We start from the raw sequence: 19,345 nt of genomic DNA on the forward strand, positions 1-19,345 counted from the left end.
CATGTACCTACTGAACAAGCAGGCATATAATTGCCGCTCATTGCGGATTTAAGTTAGTGCAAAGAATAAAGTCGTGACGACAGGTCATATCAACCGCAGCTCCTTTTGTTTTAATCTTATACACTCTTTTTTGTTTTTAATTTGTCACTGCACTAGTTTTGTTTTTGTTTTATTTTTCGGTTTGTCTTGTGGCTGTTATTTTAAAGCAAAGCTGTTAAGTAATGATTACTAATCATAATAATTAGTAATTAGATTTTTTTTTTTGAAAGGTGAAGTAATGATTATATTACGATTATTTTCAGATTCGGACGATTACTAATTGATTACGATTACAGATAATCGGAAAATAGTCAAGATTAATAAAAATTTCGAAAAAATAATCAAAAATAATAAAAAGTAATCGAAAAATAATTTGACTACTTTCGAAGATTACTTTTGATTGTTTTTGATTATTTTTTTTTTTGCGAAATTATGGCACTAGTTTTTCATGTTAGTTGTTATACCCTGAACAGGGTATATTAAGTTTGTCACGATGTTTGTAACACCCAGAAGGAAGCATCGGAGACCCTATAAAGTATATATATAAATGATCAGTATGTTGAGCTGAGTCGATTTAGCCATGTCCGTCTGTCTGTCCGTCCGTCCGTCTGTATATATACGAACTAGTCCTTCAGTTTTTAAATTTTGCAAACGTCATTTTCTCTTCAAGAAGCTGCTCATTTGTCGCGACGGCCGATATCGGACCACTATAACATATAGCTGCCATATAAACTGAACGATCGGAATCAAGTTCTTGTATGAAAAACTTTGACATTTGACAATGTATCTTCACGAAATTTGGTACAGATTATTTTCTAAGGCAACTATGTAATTTCCGAAGAAATTGTTCAGATCGGATTACTATAGCATATAGCTGCCATACAAAGTGAACAGATAGTTACTAACAGAAATGCACCTGTGAACGTTTTATGAAGTTAACGTTTTTTCTTGTTTTTTTTTCACTTTTTGTTATTACTACTGATGTTCATAAATTTGATAATTGATAACCTGTTGCATTCTTCTTGATTCTGCATTTTGTATAAAGTAAATATTTCTTTTGCGTATATTTTTTCGCGAGTGTTATGTTACACTTTACATACTTGTTATCAGGGCTGGGCATAGTACACTAAAAAATAAGTACAATAAGGTTTCTATTTATTCAGTGGTAGTTAAACAGCAAAATCTATTATCACTGAAAATTTAGTGATAGTGGAAAAACTTTCATTATCACTAAACCTTTATTCATATTGAAAAACAAATTGCACTACCATTAAAGGTTTAGTAATAGTGAACACCTTTAGTTATAATGAACATTTTTCAGTAACATAACACTGTTTCTTAAAGAATAAAAATACGTATGTACTATATGTATAAACTGAAGCAGTATGAGGAAATGTATTCAAAATAAACCATATATTTGAGTAGAGACTTCTAATTATGCCGCACTAAAATTAGGCAAACATAATTAATTTTTTATTTGCTTCTTTAATACCAACATTTCAAAAGTACGGTCAGTGAGATTTTGTTTACCATCGATTGGTTTCAAAAATTGTACTCACTTAAATATTGCATTACAGTTACTCAAATGGGAGTACTCACTTAAATATTGCATTTCAATAACTCCAATTTAGTAACATTAGTTCAATTTTACAAACATATGTACCTTTGCTAGCATAAGTGCTCATTAGAATTTTGCCACTTTGTTTTGTAACTCTTTTACTTGAATGTACTTACAGTGGGGAGCAAAACCGAGAACATATTTGCTTTCTTGAGGTATGAGCATTGATTTTCATGATACATTTTTTTTGATAGGTTTTTTGAAAGTTTGATGTTGATTCTTTATTATACTAGCATTCAATGGACTATAAAACTGCATACCCAAAAATATTATAAACGCTCTTATTAAAGTCTTTGAAATTTGTACTAAAATTTTGTAAGTTGTCATAAATTTTGTATACAGTTTGGACTTTCTTCAAGGAGAAAGCAACATTAACTATGGTATTTCCATATTTTGGTCCTTTAAAATATAAATTTATATTAATATTATAACAGGATTTTTAATACCAACTCTTGTGACACTGAGCAATAGGCAGCATAAGCTATGCAGATCCCAGGAATTGCAACAGTTATCATATCTTATTTTAAAAATGGAACAGAGGTTAAGAGAAAGGTTCCAACCATATTTCACGTTGAAGCCTGAGACAAATATTGCAATTGCAGCAATAGTACTAACTCAAAGCATCAAAATGAAATGGGTCAAGGTGTTGCTGAGATAAAATCCGGAATTGCTAGAATTAACTGTCGAAAATATAACCAGCATAGTTTTAGAAACACTTTACAGGTTTTACGCCAAAAATTGTAAAACATTTAATTTTGAAAGGAAAATTAATAATGTGTCGACTATGCCCGATTTTTTGATTTCAGTGATGATGGTGAGCTTATGCGTACATTTATTTTGTTTTTCATTTTAAAGATTTAACTTTGCAGATGATGAAATTGAAGTAAGTTTTTCTCCACAACAACAGATTGAAGTTGACCAACGATCCGTAATAAAACAGCAGTTCTTCAGCTATTTAAATGACAATGCAAGTGCTGACGAGATTTACCAAAAATATGATTTATTAAGGGAGGCATTTATTTTTGAAGTTATACTTCTTATACGACACCGGAAAAGGTTGCGATAGATTCTGGTTGCGCAACCTTCCATATAAAAGTAACGCAAAGTTGCGCAACCTCGCTCCATCGATATGAATGTAACGCAACCTTGTCTGCGAAGATGTGCGAGCAGCAAGCGAAGCGGTGACAATCGGCGATCGTTTGTTCGTTTCTTTCGGCACAGCTCGACCGACACAACAACACAACACAATGTTCCATGCTTATGCTGTTGTTGTTTTTGTAGAACAATGTTTCAATTTTTGGTTGGTGACATATTCACATGTGTGCGCATATGTATGTTTGTATGCTTGTGCATTATTGAAGTTATACTTCTTTTTCTTTCGTTTGTCTTTCATTTCTGCGAATTCTCAACTATTTTACGTATGTTTTGGTTGAAATACTCTGCGTTGGCCTTTCAGAATCACACAGAATCATTTCTGTGGTTTTTGAAACTGACCCACGAGGACGAGGTATATGGTTTTATCTGGAAGCGTGAGATTTAAGAAAATCGCTCGCTTACAAGGGATAAAATTACTTCTGAGTGGCGATTTTAATGAATAAATTCACAGAATCATTTGCATTTGTTTTTGGAAATCAATACTAATGAATATTTTTTTCTTACTAATAGAAAATAAATGTATCACAGCAATATACATAAACATATACATAATATTGCTGTGATAAATTTAATTTCTATTAGTAAGCAAAAAATTAATAGTAAATTTATTAAGACTATACTTCTCAGGGCATCACAGCAATGTTATGTATATGTTGTATATACATATTATGCATATGTATTGCTGTGATAAATTTATTCCGAAAGCAAATGTTCTACAAAGTATGTATATTTCTAATACTTAAACAAAATTATTAGAACCATCGTATGTTTCTTGCATTCATAACCAAATCATACTTAAGTCAGCGCAACCTAATTGTCAATGGTGGTGTTGGTGGTAAGCGCTTGGAAGGTCAAGATGCTAACACAGGTCCCAGGTTCGAATCCCGACAGAATAAATTTTTAATTTTTTGCTTTTAACATCGTATACTATAAAAATAAGTATTTTTCTTTATTTTAATTTCTATTAGTAAGAAAAATATTTATTTGTATAGTATACGATGTTAAAAGGCATACATCTTCTATCCTATCTTGTGTGTCTGTACATGCTCATAAGAGTGTATGTATACGCATGTGCGCGCATTGACTTGCATGTTCATACATTCATATATAATTATATGTACATATATTTGCATACATTGCCGAAAAAATAAATCACAAGCATACAAACATACATATGCGTACACATATGAATATGTCACCAACAAAAAATTGATCTTCACAAGTCAATCCGGCAGCCAAATTGGCGAAGAACAAAAGAGAGATGATTACGCTGCATATTCTCTTCCGCAACGAAGAGACGGAACTACTTTCCGAGTCAAAATTATTATTATATTTTATGTGCATAATAAATTTATAAAATGTGAATTTAAGTTTTCTAGTTTTCTTTCATACAAAATGATATGCATTTCTGAAAATCACTAAGAAGTATAACTTCATCCGCGCGTAGGGACTCCACGCACCTTTTTTTTTAACACGCCCTTAACGTCTTCAGCTCCAGCTGAACGACTGTTTTCATTTGCCATCGTCAACAGTCCAACGCGGCAATCATTGTCTGATTTTTCTTTTGAAAAATTAGTTGTAATGAAGGCCAATTGTAAATATATGTAAATTATAAAACTTTTTTTTTGTGAATTGTATGTATTTGTTTTCTTTATTATTTTTCCACGTATTTTTACCTTTTTTTTTAATTTAGGAAGTACTAAAATGTTATTGGTTGTTTTGTTATTGAAATGATTACACCTTTATTTTGTATACAAAAACTATCTAATTTTGTTTTATTTGTTCAAAATGTTTTCAATACCAATTTTTCAAAACGAAATGTAAGTATAAAATGATGAGCTTTCAATTTTTTTTTTAAATAATCGAAAATAATCAAAAATAATCCTTGAAAGTAGCCAATAACTTTTTTGATTAGTTTTGATTATTTTTGATTATTTTCTCGTAATCCTAACTAATCTTAATTATTTTTGGATTATTTGTAATCATAATTAATTAGTAATCAGGAATTGTTAAAAAGAGAATTATGTAATCAATACCATTCCTTTTCAAATTTAATCTAATTGATTACTAATCGTAATCCAAATTTAACAGCAATGTTTTAAAGTGCCTATCTTTGAGGCTCGAAGGACCATGTTTAAATCTCAAATTGGGTAGGGTATGCACAACTCACTTACACCCGCGATTAAGCATACAAATGAAAATGCGCGAGTAATTTTGTGTACAATTAGGCGCCATCCATAAATTACGTCACACGAATTTAAGGACTTTTTAACCCCTCGCCCCTCCTTGTCACAAGTTGTCACATTTGGAACTAGCCCCCCTTTCGTGACGTCATATATTTCCAATTTTAGGGATTTATAAAAAATAAAAAAAGCAGATTATTCTCTTTATTCTTATAATTATTGAATAATCTTTAATAAAATCAACATTTAGTTAAATATTAAAGTACAAACACAACGAATGACTAGTCAAGAAATAATAAATACTTAATTATGCTAATTAAAAATACAAAACTTAATCATCTTGTGTCCATGGACTTTTGACCCACTCCTTTCTATCATTTATTACTGGTAAATCAGGCATTTCATTTTCGTTCTGAATTTGGATGTCAGGAACATCTTTCGTATCAACATCGTCTTCTTCCATCCATAAAGCATCGTCATCATTCATTAAACAGAGAATCTCTCGGGCACGTCTAGCCGCTATTCTTTGAGTTCGAATTTTCGCGATAGGTAACAGCTCTTGTTTTTTATGTCATTGTTTGTGTTGATTGGTGGCTTAATATGAAGAAAAATATAGGGCACATATGCTACACGATCTTTTAAACAAGTATGACGCGGCACCAGGGTAATAACTATCATATGGAACCTGTTTCAGATGGGATGATGCTTGGAGATTTAATAATATCTGTTGTAATAATGGAACAAACTTAGCGTCGTTGTCATCACTCCCTGCGACTCCATAACCTTCTGATGTCTGTTTAACCCTGCATTACTAACCTCAAATCATGTCGCATGTTTACTAACCATGGGTCTTATCGACCCTCATTTGTGTTATCTATTAAAATCGTTTAAACTTATAAATTGCTAAAACGTATACGTCTTTTAGTATATTGTAGTATTTTATTGTTAAATTTATAAAATGATGTGTTAAAAAATTAATTTATATACTTAAATTGAAATTAAGTTTGTATTCATTACAACATAGCCAAAAAAGTGAAAAAAAGTTATCCAGACAGATTGCGCATAAAATAATAAGTTTTAAAGATATTGACTTCAAATAGAGTGCATTTGAAACCTGAAATATAAAAGTAAAATGTTAAAAAGAAAAATTGGAATGACTAATGCAAAAATTTTTCAATTATGTAATCTAATCGACCCAGGCTATTTTTTAAAACAATTTTTTATGCATAATATTTTACATGTTTCTTATTCTTATTGTTTATAAACGTTTAAATATGTACAAATTTAGATTACACATATAACTTGCGTTAAAAATATTCTTTATTTTTTGTTAATTTAAAAAGTTTGCGTGTCTGGGTCGATTCGACCCTAAGGTTAGTAATGGAGGGTTAATTAACACAGGTGGTGGTAAAAATCCTTCTTTTAATAATTTCCAAAGACTACAACGTTTTACACCGCAACATGCAATAGTTTCACATTTAACTATTTGTAAAAAATATTGTGACTCACGCACATGATTAGCATACCAAGTAGCATTATTTTTCCACGTCATAGCCTGTTCAATATCCAGTCCAGTAACAGTTGGTGCAACACATTCAGCAACGACTGGAAAATTATCAATCACTAACTTGCTCCAAATGTCAGCCAACACATTGCCCGCACTTTTGAAGTTTCGTTTTTCTAGATCTGAGACGTAGTTCGAATACTTGAATCAAGATGTGACCCAAAATCATCATGATTCAATAGTACACCAGTAAGTTCGCGACTGAGAGGTGCCATGCGTTGTTCAACTCTGTTAAATGCCTCCTTCCTGGGACATTTGTAGCTATATAAATTACATCTCAATGAAAATATTTAAAATGTTGTAAAGCTCAAACTATAATGCGGGAGACAATTTTGTAACTTTGATTAAATCTAATTTTATAAAATAAAATAAAGTATGATTCGCAGAAGAGCCCCAATGTTTACAAATTTATTGTAACGAACCCTGGGCACGGCGAGTATACCTCAACAACTTATAGTACTTGTAAGAAGCATGGGCAGTAAAAAGCTTCGTTACAACTTATGTATTAAAAACAAAGATTGTGTTTATAAATGTTTAATATGTATTTTTTGTTTACCTATACATTTCACGTTTGTACATCACAACTTTTGAAATGTGATGTCACAAAGCTTTTGACCCCCCCTGCCCCTTGTCACACAATGTCACTTCTGAATGATACCCTCCCCCCCCCTTCAAGTTGTGACGTAATTTATGGATGGCCCCTTAACTTAATTATGATATGAGTATAATTTTCTATGAATGCATGCATAATAATATTTATCATAGTAATCTTATGTCTCTGCACATGCTGATATCATAATCTTATTATCTACTCATATAAATGCGCATGTGCGCATTCAGAAATTCAAATCATGATTTTATCACTTATCAACATGTAATACGCCCGCATTGATCTGCATGTTCATACATTCATTAATACATATACTATATACAAAAAAAGGTGCGTGGAGTCCCTACGCGCGGATGAAGTTATACTTCTTAGTGATATTCAGAAATGCATATCATTTTGTATGAAAGAAAACTAGAAAACTTAAATTCACATTTTATAAATTTATTATGCACATAAAATGAAGAACAAAGCAAAGTGTAAATGAATGAATTTTGACTCAGAAAGTAGTTCCGTCTCTTCGTTGCGGAAGAGAATATGCAGCGTAATCATCTCTCTTTTGTTCTTCGCCAATTTGGCTGCCGGATTGACTTGTGAAAATCAATTTTTTGTTGGTGACATATTCATATGTGTACGCATATGTATGTTTGTATGCTTGTGATTTATTTGTTCGGCAATGTATGCAAATATATGTACATATAAGTATATATGAATGTATGAACATGCAAGTCAATGCGCGCACATGCGTATACATACACTCATATGAGCATGTGCAGATACACAAGATAGGATAGAAGATGTATGCCTTTTAACATCGTATACTATACAAATAAATATTTTTCTTACTAATAGAAATTAAAATAAAGAAAAATATTTATTTTTATAGTATACGATGTTAAAAGCAAAAAATTTAAAATTTATTCTGTCGGGATTCGAACCTGGGACCTGTGTTAGCATCTTGACCTTCCAAGCGCTTACCACCAACACCACCATTGACAATTAGGTTGCGCTGAACATACGATGGTTCTAATAATTTTGTTTAAGTATAGAAATATACATACTTTGTAGAACATTTGCTTTCGCAATAAATTTATCACAGCAATATACATATACATAGCATGTATATACATATACATAACATTGCTGTGATGCCCTGAGAAGTATAGTCTTAATAAATTTATTATTAATTTTTTGCTTACTAATAGAAATTAAATTTATCACAGCAATATTATGTATATGTTTATGTATATTGCTGTGATAAATTTATTTTCTATTAGTAAGAAAAAAATATTTATTAGTATTGATTTCCAAAAGCACAGAAATGATTCTGTGAATTTATTCATTAAAATCGCCACTCAGAAGTCGTTTTATCCCTTGTAAGCGAGCGATTTTCTTAAATCTCACGCTCCTAGATAAAACGATATACCTCGTCCTCGTGGGTCAATTTCAAAAACCACAGAAATGATTCTGTGTGATTCTGAAAGGCCAACGCAGAGTATTTCAATTAAAAGTCACACAATATAGTTGAGAATTCGCAGAAAGGCAAACGAAAGAAAAAGAACTATAACTTCAATAATGCACAAGCATACAAACATACATATGCGCACACATGTGAATATGTCACCAACCAAAAATTGAAACATTGTTCTACAAAAACAACAACAGCATAAGCATGGCAACATTGTGTTGTGTTGTTGTGTCGGCCGGCTGTGCCGAAAGAAACGAACAAACGATCGCCGATTGTCACCGCTTCGCTTGCTGCTCGCACATCTTCGCAGACAAGGTTGCGTTACATTCATATGGATGGAGCGAGGTTGCGCAACTTTGCGTTACTTTTATATGGAAGGTTGCGCAACCAGAATCTATCGCAACCTTTTCCGGCGTCGTATAAGAAGTATAACTTCAAAAAAACTAAATAACTTTGATGTGAGTGCAATAAAAGCCCTCAGAGTGGCATATGCGGGTACACAGTAGCGGTAGTAAGCCTCCCTGCGCTGGAAGCAAGGACACTGCTAGATGAGCAAACAATTAGGATAGGTTGAGTAGTCTGCAGGTTAAGAGAAAAACCTAATTTAAAAAGATGTTTCAGGTGCTTGGAATATGGACATCTGGCAGCAGCATGTAAAAATCCGGACGACAGGAGCAAGTGCTGCCTGAGATGTGGCGAAAATGGGCACTTCGCACAGACGTGCGACAAGGCTCCCTCTTGTGGTGCTTGCAAGAGCAGGGGAAGGGAAAACTCAAACCACTAAATATGTAGTAAAAGATGCCCTCTATATCAGAAAGCATATAAAAAATTCAACAAATGAAAGTAATCCAGCTGAACCTGAATCATTGCGAAGCTGCGCAATATTTGCTTAAACAAACCGTCTTTGAAGAGAAGGTGGACGTAGCAATACTGTACGAACAGTATAAAAACATAGACAACGCCACATGGGCCTCAGACACCACCAGCAAAGCTGCCATATGGTTATGTGGAGGCAAAGCTTTCCAGGAAAAGCTACTGTTAGGAAAGGCCTACTACACACGAGCCAAGATCTGTGGAATCAACTTTTATAGTTGCTATATCCCACCGAGTGTCCCACAAAGCGCGTTTGAGAGGATATTGGATGATCTGGTACTGGAAATCCTTACAACTACGAATAACGTGGTAGCAGGCGATTTTAACGCATGGGCTGTGGACTGGGGAAGTGTTAATACGAACAAACGAGGAGACGCTCTTCTCAAGGCCTTTTCATCGCTCGAAGTGGTGCTACTAAATACTGGAAATAGGAACACTTTCGGAAAAAATGGTCGCGGATTGGTGATTGACATCACGTTCGTTAGTAGCCCGTTGGTACGATCAACATGCTGGGAAGTGTCTGACCTCTATACGCATAGTGACCACCTAGCCATCATAATGGAGATCGGAAATTCCAGGAGTGGAATATACACGCACACAAAGACGGTACAGACAAAAGGATGGAAAGCCGAAACGTTCGACGAAGATATCTTTCGACTTATGCTGGATTGTAAATGTGGAAGATACGGAACGGCAGGCGGAGATATTGGTGAGGCATGTCAGCAAAGCATGCGACGCTGCAATGTGCAGAAAAAAACAAGGCGCTAACGCTTTCAGACAGCCTGCATACTGGTGGAATAGTGCAATCGACAGCCTGAGAACTGATTGCAACAAAGCCAGGCGTTCCTGCCAGAGAAGACGGAGTTCACCAGAATACGAAAACCTGCACAAAGGATTTAAAAAGAAACGCCGTGAGCTCAAGAAAGCTATAAAAAGAAGCAAACTCTCCTGCTTCAAAGAGCTCTGCGAAAAAGCCGATGAGAATCCTTGAGGCGACGCGTACAAAGTTGTGATGACAAAACTTAAAGGCAGCAAAGGGAGAACACCAACCTGTCCCACCTTACTGAAAAACATCGTGGAAACACTTTTCCCTACGCAGAGGAACGAAGGTCCTATACTATCAAGTATATCTACGGTACAAGACGCACCATTGGTCACATATGATGAAGTAATAGATGCAGCTAAAAGGTTCGGAAACACAAAATCACAAAGCGAGCTCCTTTTCAGAGCTCTTTACGCGCTGTTTGCGAGAAGGGGTCTTCCCAAAAATATGGAAGAAGCAGCGATTAGTACTTTTGCAGAAACCTAATAAACCGGCTCTAGAACCAAGCTCGTACCGTCCGCTCTGCATGCTGGACACGCTTGGAAAAATCTTAGAGAAAATAATATGCGTACGACTTAAGAAGCATCTGGAGCAAGAATATCCAGGACTTGCCGAAAACCAATTTGGTTTCCGTAAGCACAGGTCAACCATCGATGCGATCACAAAAGTGACAAATGTGGCAAGCAAGGCCATCGAAGGAACGAGGTGGATGTATGGTACAAAAGAATACTGCGCAGTCGTAACGTTTGATGTAAAAAATGCGTTCAACTCTGCGTATTGGCCATATATAATGAGGGCCATCGAATCCAAAAGAACAACAAAGTATTTGTTGAGAATTATCTCCAAATACCTTTCGAATAGGTTGTTACTCTATGATACCGATGATGGACCAAAAAAGTACAGGGTGACGGATGGGATACCACAAGGCTCAGTTCTGGGCCCACTACTGTGGAACGTGTTACACGACGGAGTGCTTCGACTTTCATTAGAAAGAGGTGTTCAGATTATCGGGTACGCCGATGACATTGCGGTAACGGTGGTAGGAAAAGAAATCAACCAGGTAGAAAGCTTATGCGAGGACACCGCTTTAAAAATAAAGAGCTGGCTCACGGCGAAAATGGTCCAACTAGCAGCCCAAAAAACGGAAGCAGTGCTAATTACCAGTAGAAAAAAAGTGGAAAACGCTACTCTTAATATTGATGGCTATAGTATAACGACTCAGCAGTCATTAAAATACCTAGGCGTTGTAATAGACACGCGACTTAACTATTACACGCATATTGACAAAGCATGTGCAAAAGCGACGCGAATAACGGTGGCCCTATCGAGGATGATGGCCAATATTGGAGGACCAAGCCAGGGCAGACGAGCACTCTTGGCTAAAGTGAGTCAGTCGGTGCTAATGTACGCGGCGCCCATGTGGGGACTAGCAATGCATAATAAGACATACGTGAAGAAAGCAAGATCTCTGACTCGACTTAATGCAATAAGAGTTATTTGTGGATTCCGCACGGTGTCTCACGAGGCGGCTGGACTCATAGCGGGCATCATACCACCGGACATAATGGCACTAGAGATCAAAAGGATCTACGAGAAATCAAGAAGAGTTGGGAGGCGTCTTACAACAGCAGAATGAAATAAAGAAAGGGAGGAAAGTTTATGTGGGTGGCAGAGGCGCTGGGACATGGCAGGAAATGGAAGGTGGACATATACGCTAATCAGAAAGGTGAAAACATGGGTTGAGAGGAAGAACGGCGATTCTGACTACTACCTGACGCAATTCCTGACCGGACACGGATGCTTCCGAGAGTACCTGTATAAATACGGGCACGATAGCGGGACGGAATGTTCATTCTGTGTAAATGATAGCGAAAACGCGCAGCATATTTTCTTTTACTGTCCGAAATTTGAAGCAGAAAGAAACGACTTGGAAATTATTATCAACGAACGTATCACTCCAGATATCGTGCACCACATGATAAAAAGCAAAACCGTGTGGAATAGAGTGAAGAATTGGTCCGCAATTGCCCTACAGGAACTGAGAAACAAAGAAAGGCAACGAAGTAGCGAGAGCAGAAGAAATAGAGAAGAGTAGTCCAGAAAGGAGCCCCTGAAGAGCCAATTTTGGCTGACCCTGGTCCTGCGAAGAAATGCTGAACGGTAGTACCGTAGGATTAGTGAACTGCAGTCGGAGTTAGGGTTTAGTACGTAGGTGTACTGTTACGCAAGTTCAGCATGGTAAGATCATCCATACTTGGCGTGGTCCCGAAAGAGGTGTACCCTTAGCGTGCAGTATGAATCGTGTATGCCGTCTGGGACTGACGGTATCTATGAAAGATTCCCCCTTCGAAACAAAAAAAAAAACATATACTATATGTACATATATTTGAATATATTGCAGAACAAATAATGCACAAGTATACAAACATACATATATGTACATGAGTAGTGAATATGCCACCAACAAAAAATTGAAACATTGTTCTACAAAAAGAACAAGGGTCTCGAATAGCAAAAGCATCACAAGTCAATATGCCAGCCGAATTGGCGAAGCCCAAATGTAGTAAATTTTACAACAAAAATTATTTCATTCATAAATGCAGGCGCATATTCCATAAGCAACCTCGCTTCATTCATAAAAACAGACGCCGTAACATCTTCCCGCCGTAACATCTTCCGCGTCGATATGTATGCAAGCTCATATAAAAACATACATATTTACGCTAGTTTGTTGGCAAAGCTGTTGCAGCGGCAAGGGAAGCGGTGACAATCGGCGGCCATTCGTTTATTTTTTTCGGCACTGGTTGGATTTTTTACCAGCAACACAATGTTGTGACGCTTTGTCGTCGCATCAGTGCTTCGACAGATTGACTCTTTGGCAAAACGTTAGTTTCGACCATTGGTTGACCGTGACAACGGCGATGCAAAAAGATGCGTGCGGCACTTGTTATTCCCTTATGAATGTTTGTAGATATGTACATATGTGGTTCGTATTTGCTTTCGTAAACATACAGACAAATGTGCCAAAGAAATAATATATCGTCACCTGAAATGCAAAATAACGTATCATCAAAAAATTCGAAATTGAGTGTCATATTGATTACGCTTCACTACTTCAAATTACATACATAATATTTAATATGTTCAACATTTTCTGGTTCTGCGGTCATATATAAACCAGTTTTAACCAATATTAATATTTTGTTTCACTCATGTTCCGTTTTATTCCATGTTTCATTCATGCCACTGTAAATTTCTGAAAATGTTGTTACGTTATTTTGCATTTCAGGTGACGATATGTACATATATGCCACAGATATTTTATTGCTACAAATATGGAAATGATAACGAAAGAATGCGAATATGCATATATCATGAAGGTCATCAATTTTCTTTGCAGAAATGAAGTTCTTTTGGCACATCTTCATTTTGTAATAGTCGAAATTAATATAATTTTTGAAATAATAATTTATTTAAAATTATTTTTTATTTAATTTTTCCCGATTTTGAAAACAAAAATTAAAATGTTTACCATTTTTCGGAAAACAATGGTTCATATAATTCAAAATAATTACGCATATGTGACTCGGAGAATGCTGTTTTACATTCTCTGTGTGACTTTGTATATTTTTCTTCAAAGCATTTCCCTTTATTTATTCTCGCATGAATTCAGTCGTTTTACATGTATTTCTGCCATTGAACGAGCTCATTTCTGCTAAATAGCAGCCAGAATGGTGAATTCCTTACTATAATTTTATCAGCTTTGTTAATTCATTTTACACCTTCTCTAGTTATATAGTTATCTATCAAACTCGGTAGTAATTTGACAAAACCGTCACAGGTTCTACTTTCTCCATTAATTTTTTTTATAGTAAATCCTCTTCGTGAGGCTTCAACCAAAGTCTTCCTCGACAATAAAGGAGGTGGTTCCACCTCATCGTCGTGTGGCATGTATCCAGAAATTAACCAGAAACCGAAGCGTTGTTGAAATTGGGTAAAACAAATACCGTTAATTCAATTCCGAACATCGGTGGTCGCCAGCTGCGCCCATGTCCCGCACCTCCTCTAACAACTGTTCGAGGCTAAGGACAGAGTCACCGATTGGCGACCGCGAACCAGAAGGTTCAGCTGCCAGCTAGATGCCAGCCCTTTGTCCACAACCTCCAATCTGGCTCCCCTCCATGCCAAAGAGACTGTTTCCTTATAAAGAAGAGCCGATCGTTTTTCGGCACATCTAGTGAACTTATGTAGCCTCTGGTTTCATCCGACACTCTTACAGTTTTGGGGGTGGCCCAGGGTTTCCTTTGACATCTTCCCTTCTGCAGTTGAAGACGCCAAGCTCTATTGAGCCAGCGTACTTATCGATTTCGCCTCAACTTACACCTGTAAGTGAAATTTGACTTCAATTGTCAATTCAAGAGTTTGAGTTAGGAAGAACTTGGACTTATAGAAGGTCGAGTTATGGAAGTTCATCTGTATCTATACATATTTATAAAAATTAATTGCTGTTCGTTTGTCTCGCTAAAACTCGAGAACGGCTGAACGGATTTATCCTTTCTTAGTCTTGAAATGGTCGTGGAGGTCTAGGGAAGGTTTAAAAGGCGAAAAATCGTATAATTGCCGGAAAAATTTCAAAAACAGCCATTTTCTATTTTCCATAAGTGACGTGATGTCACATCGCATGGCATGATATCACATCACATTGCATAAATACCCATCTTATATAAAAAAAAAAGTTGGGCTATAGCTGACTAACCCGTTACATGAAATGAAAAATGGCCTGAACCACTTTGAAGGAAATCCAGTGAGGATGGTCATTGCGTACTGTGAATGGTACGGTGTGTGCAACTTTTTGAGAAGCATGCCATCAATTACAATTACTGGAACATGATAATCGATGGAATCGAACCGATGGATGATTTGATAGCTACTTGGCATGCCACTGAATTTCGCACACTTTTCGCGATGATCATTTCGACACATCTGCCTTCAAATCGGCGTCAATTATGTGATACGAACAAAAATGACATTGCCGAGGACACTTTAAATCGTATTTGATAAGAATTGGAAATAGGCAAATTCCGGTTGATACTTCCAGTGGTTTGATATCAATTCCACCTGCTTTTTGTCAGTTCACTTCAACGAAAGATGAACTATCACGAATGTTTATCCGAACATTAACCAAATTATCGTAACTACGATTTTTTGAGTGCACGCACAATTTTAGCAGCCAAAAATACGGATGTTTATGACTTAAACTGGAAGATTCTATGTCAAATTCCGGGAGGTTTGAGCTCATACAAATCGATCGTCTTGACAATGAATACGAAGTCGTAAATTATCCAGTGAAATTTCTAAATGCTTTGGAGAGACTTGATATACATATGTACATATTGAACATATGTTTAAACAACATAAAGTAACATTTTTTTTGGTGATAACTATAAACCCCAGAAATTTCGTTTTAATCAATTATTTCTTTCCCTCCCAAAAAAAAATCAAAAAATCGATTTTTTAAGCTTCTAAAGCAGGCTCCCTCCTTAAATATCTGCATTTTTTCCAAAGAATGCGAATATGCATATATCATGAAGGTCATCAATTTTCTTTGCAGAAATGAAGTTCTTTTGGCACATCTTCATTTTGTAATAGTCGAAATTAATATAATTTTTGAAATAATAATTTATTTAAAATTATTTTTTATTTAATTTTTCCCGATTTTGAAAACAAAAATTAAAATGTTTACCATTTTTCGGAAAACAATGGTTCATATAATTCAAAATAATTACGCATATGTGACTCGGAGAATGCTGTTTTACATTCTCTGTGTGACTTTGTATATTTTTCTTCAAAGCATTTCCCTTTATTTATTCTCGCATGAATTCAGTCGTTTTACATGTATTTCTGCCATTGAACGAGCTCATTTCTGCTAAATAGCAGCCAGAATGGTGAATTCCTTACTATAATTTTATCAGCTTTGTTAATTCATTTTACACCTTCTCTAGTTATATAGTTATCTATCAAACTCGGTAGTAATTTGACAAAACCGTCACAGGTTCTACTTTCTCCATTAATTTTTTTTTATAGTAAATCCTCTTCGTGAGGCTTCAACCAAAGTCTTCCTCGACAATAAAGGAGGTGGTTCCACCTCATCGTCGTGTGGCATGTATCCAGAAATTAACCAGAAACCGAAGCGTTGTTGAAATTGGGTAAAACAAATACCGTTAATTCAATTCCGAACATCGGTGGTCGCCAGCTGCGCCCATGTCCCGCACCTCCTCTAACAACTGTTCGAGGCTAAGGACAGAGTCACCGATTGGCGACCGCGAACCAGAAGGTTCAGCTGCCAGCTTGATGCCAGCCCTTTGTCCACAACCTCCAATCTGGCTCCCCTCCATGCCAAAGAGACTGTTTCCTTATAAAGAAGAGCCGATCGTTTTTCGGCACATCTAGTGAACTTATGTAGCCTCTGGTTTCATCCGACACTCTTACAGTTTTGGGGGTGGCCCAGGGTTTCCTTTGACATCTTCCCTTCTGCAGTTGAAGACGCCAAGCTCTATTGAGCCAGCGTACTTATCGATTTCGCCTCAACTTACACCTGTAAGTGAAATTTGACTTCAATTGTCAATTCAAGAGTTTGAGTTAGGAAGAACTTGGACTTATAGAAGGTCGAGTTATGGAAGTTCATCTGTATCTATACATATTTATAAAAATTAATTGCTGTTCGTTTGTCTCGCTAAAACTCGAGAACGGCTGAACGGATTTATCCTTTCTTAGTCTTGAAATGGTCGTGGAGGTCTAGGGAAGGTTTAAAAGACGAAATCGTATAATTGCCGGAAAAATTTCAAAAACAGCCATTTTCTATTTTCCATAAGTGACGTGATGTCACATCGCATGGCATGATATCACATCACATTGCATAAATACCCATCTTATATAAAAAAAAAAGTTGGGCTATAGCTGACTAACCCGTTACATGAAATGAAAAATGGCCTGAACCACTTTGAAGGAAATCCAGTGAGGATGGTTCGTAAAAAAAAAATAAAAAATGTTAATTTTTAACGCACTTACTTCTCAAAAAGTGATTTTTCCATATCACAATTTTTTCAAATTTTTTTTTTGTTTTGTTTTTCAAATGACTTATTTGTAAATTATTGAATCGTGATCTATCAGCAGGATCGCCACGATGTCACAGAACGACTTTTTAAACAACAGCTATGATGTTTGATGGACTTTATCTTGAAGCAACGTATGTATATATGGTGCTGTTAGATGCAAGATGTATTCTGTTGAGGGGCAAAAAAGAGATTTGCCGCACGCACATATTCTTAGGATGGTGAATGGTGGTTACACCAGATCAAATTGATGAAATCATTTCATCGGAAATTCCTGATCAGAGATAGACCCAGAATTGTGCGAAGTGGTGAAAACCAATCTGGTTTATGGACCTTGTGGACATCAAAATCGCACTTCGATGTGTATGTCTGACGTGCTTTTCTTTCGGAAATGCAAATTGGAAATGATAGATATCCATTGTATCGGATTCGCTCACCAGACGACAAAGGCAGAACAATTAGCATTCAATGTAGAGGTGTGAAGGTGACAACACATGGATTGTACCATATTCGCCATTATTGTCTAATTCACATTCAAAGTTCATATCAATGTTGAGTTTTGCAGTTTGGTGAAATCGATCAAGTAAGTTTGCAAGTACATCACCAAAGGACGTAGCGGCCAATAACCGATATGGCCGAGAACGAGATGAGATCAGCAAGTATCAAATGGGTCGATGTGTGAACTGCAATGAAGCATTTTATGAGATATATACTTTTGCAATTCATGAACGTTTTCCGACTGTTGTGCATCTCGCAGTTCATTCGTGTATTTCAACCCTTAGAGTACAGTACAGCCAGCGGAAACACTTCCAACGATTGCTTCTACTATTGATAAATGTACGTGGTTCCATTTCAATTGAGTCATTGCGTACTGTGAATGGTACGGTGTGTGCAACTTTTTGAGAAGCATGCCATCAATTACAATTACTGGAACATGATAATCGATGGAATCGAACCGATGGATGATTTGATAGCTACTTGGCATGCCACTGAATTTCGCACACTTTTCGCGATGATCATTTCGACACATCTGCCTTCAAATCGGCGTCAATTATGTGATACGAACAAAAATGACATTGCCGAGGACACTTTAAATCGTATTTGATAAGAATTGGAAATAGGCAAATTCCGGTTGATACTTCCAGTGGTTTGATATCAATTCCACCTGCTTTTTGTCAGTTCACTTCAACGAAAGATGAACTATCACGAATGTTTATCCGAACATTAACCAAATTATCGTAACTACGATTTTTTGAGTGCACGCACAATTTTAGCAGCCAAAAATACGGATGTTTATGACTTAAACTGGAAGATTCTATGTCAAATTCCGGGAGGTTTGAGCTCATACAAATCGATCGTCTTGACAATGAATACGAAGTCGTAAATTATCCAGTGAAATTTCTAAATGCTTTGGAGAGACTTGATATACATATGTACATATTGAACATATGTTTAAACAACATAAAGTAACATTTTTTTTGGTGATAACTATAAACCCCAGAAATTTCGTTTTAATCAATTATTTCTTTCCCTCCCAAAAAAAAATCAAAAAATCGATTTTTTAAGCTTCTAAAGCAGGCTCCCTCCTTAAATATCTGCATTTTTTCCAAAACTCAATAATTAAGACATTTCGTTTCATTTTATTCTTATGTTTCTTCTATAGAAATAAAGATAAATCAATTCGTAACAATAAAATAACTTGATTTCTTAACTTACATGTCAAATCTGTGTGCGACTATCTTCTTGTTTTGTTTCTGGCAGCAAAACCGATAAAATTGGTTTCCGTGACACCCAAAACCGATACAAATTCTGTTTCGAATATCAAACCAATAATGTCTGAATTCATGACACCTACTGCTTTTTTTGATGGGTTTTAATTCTAATTCCAACAACTATCAGATTC

General features: G+C 35.9%; 2 pseudogenes; one reads left to right on the forward strand and one right to left on the reverse strand.

Moving 5' to 3' along the window:
* The first annotated feature begins 3,110 nt into the window (after positions 1-3,110).
* Positions 3,111-3,240, forward strand: LOC125777918 (small nucleolar RNA U3; annotated as a pseudogene).
* A 5,276-nt stretch (positions 3,241-8,516) lies between these two features.
* LOC125777987 (small nucleolar RNA U3) lies at positions 8,517-8,646 on the reverse strand (annotated as a pseudogene).
* Positions 8,647-19,345: the final 10,699 nt, after the last annotated feature.

The sequence above is a fragment of the Bactrocera dorsalis genome, chromosome 3, assembly GCF_023373825.1.
Source record: "Bactrocera dorsalis isolate Fly_Bdor chromosome 3, ASM2337382v1, whole genome shotgun sequence".
Taxonomy (NCBI): Eukaryota; Metazoa; Arthropoda; class Insecta; order Diptera; family Tephritidae; genus Bactrocera; species Bactrocera dorsalis.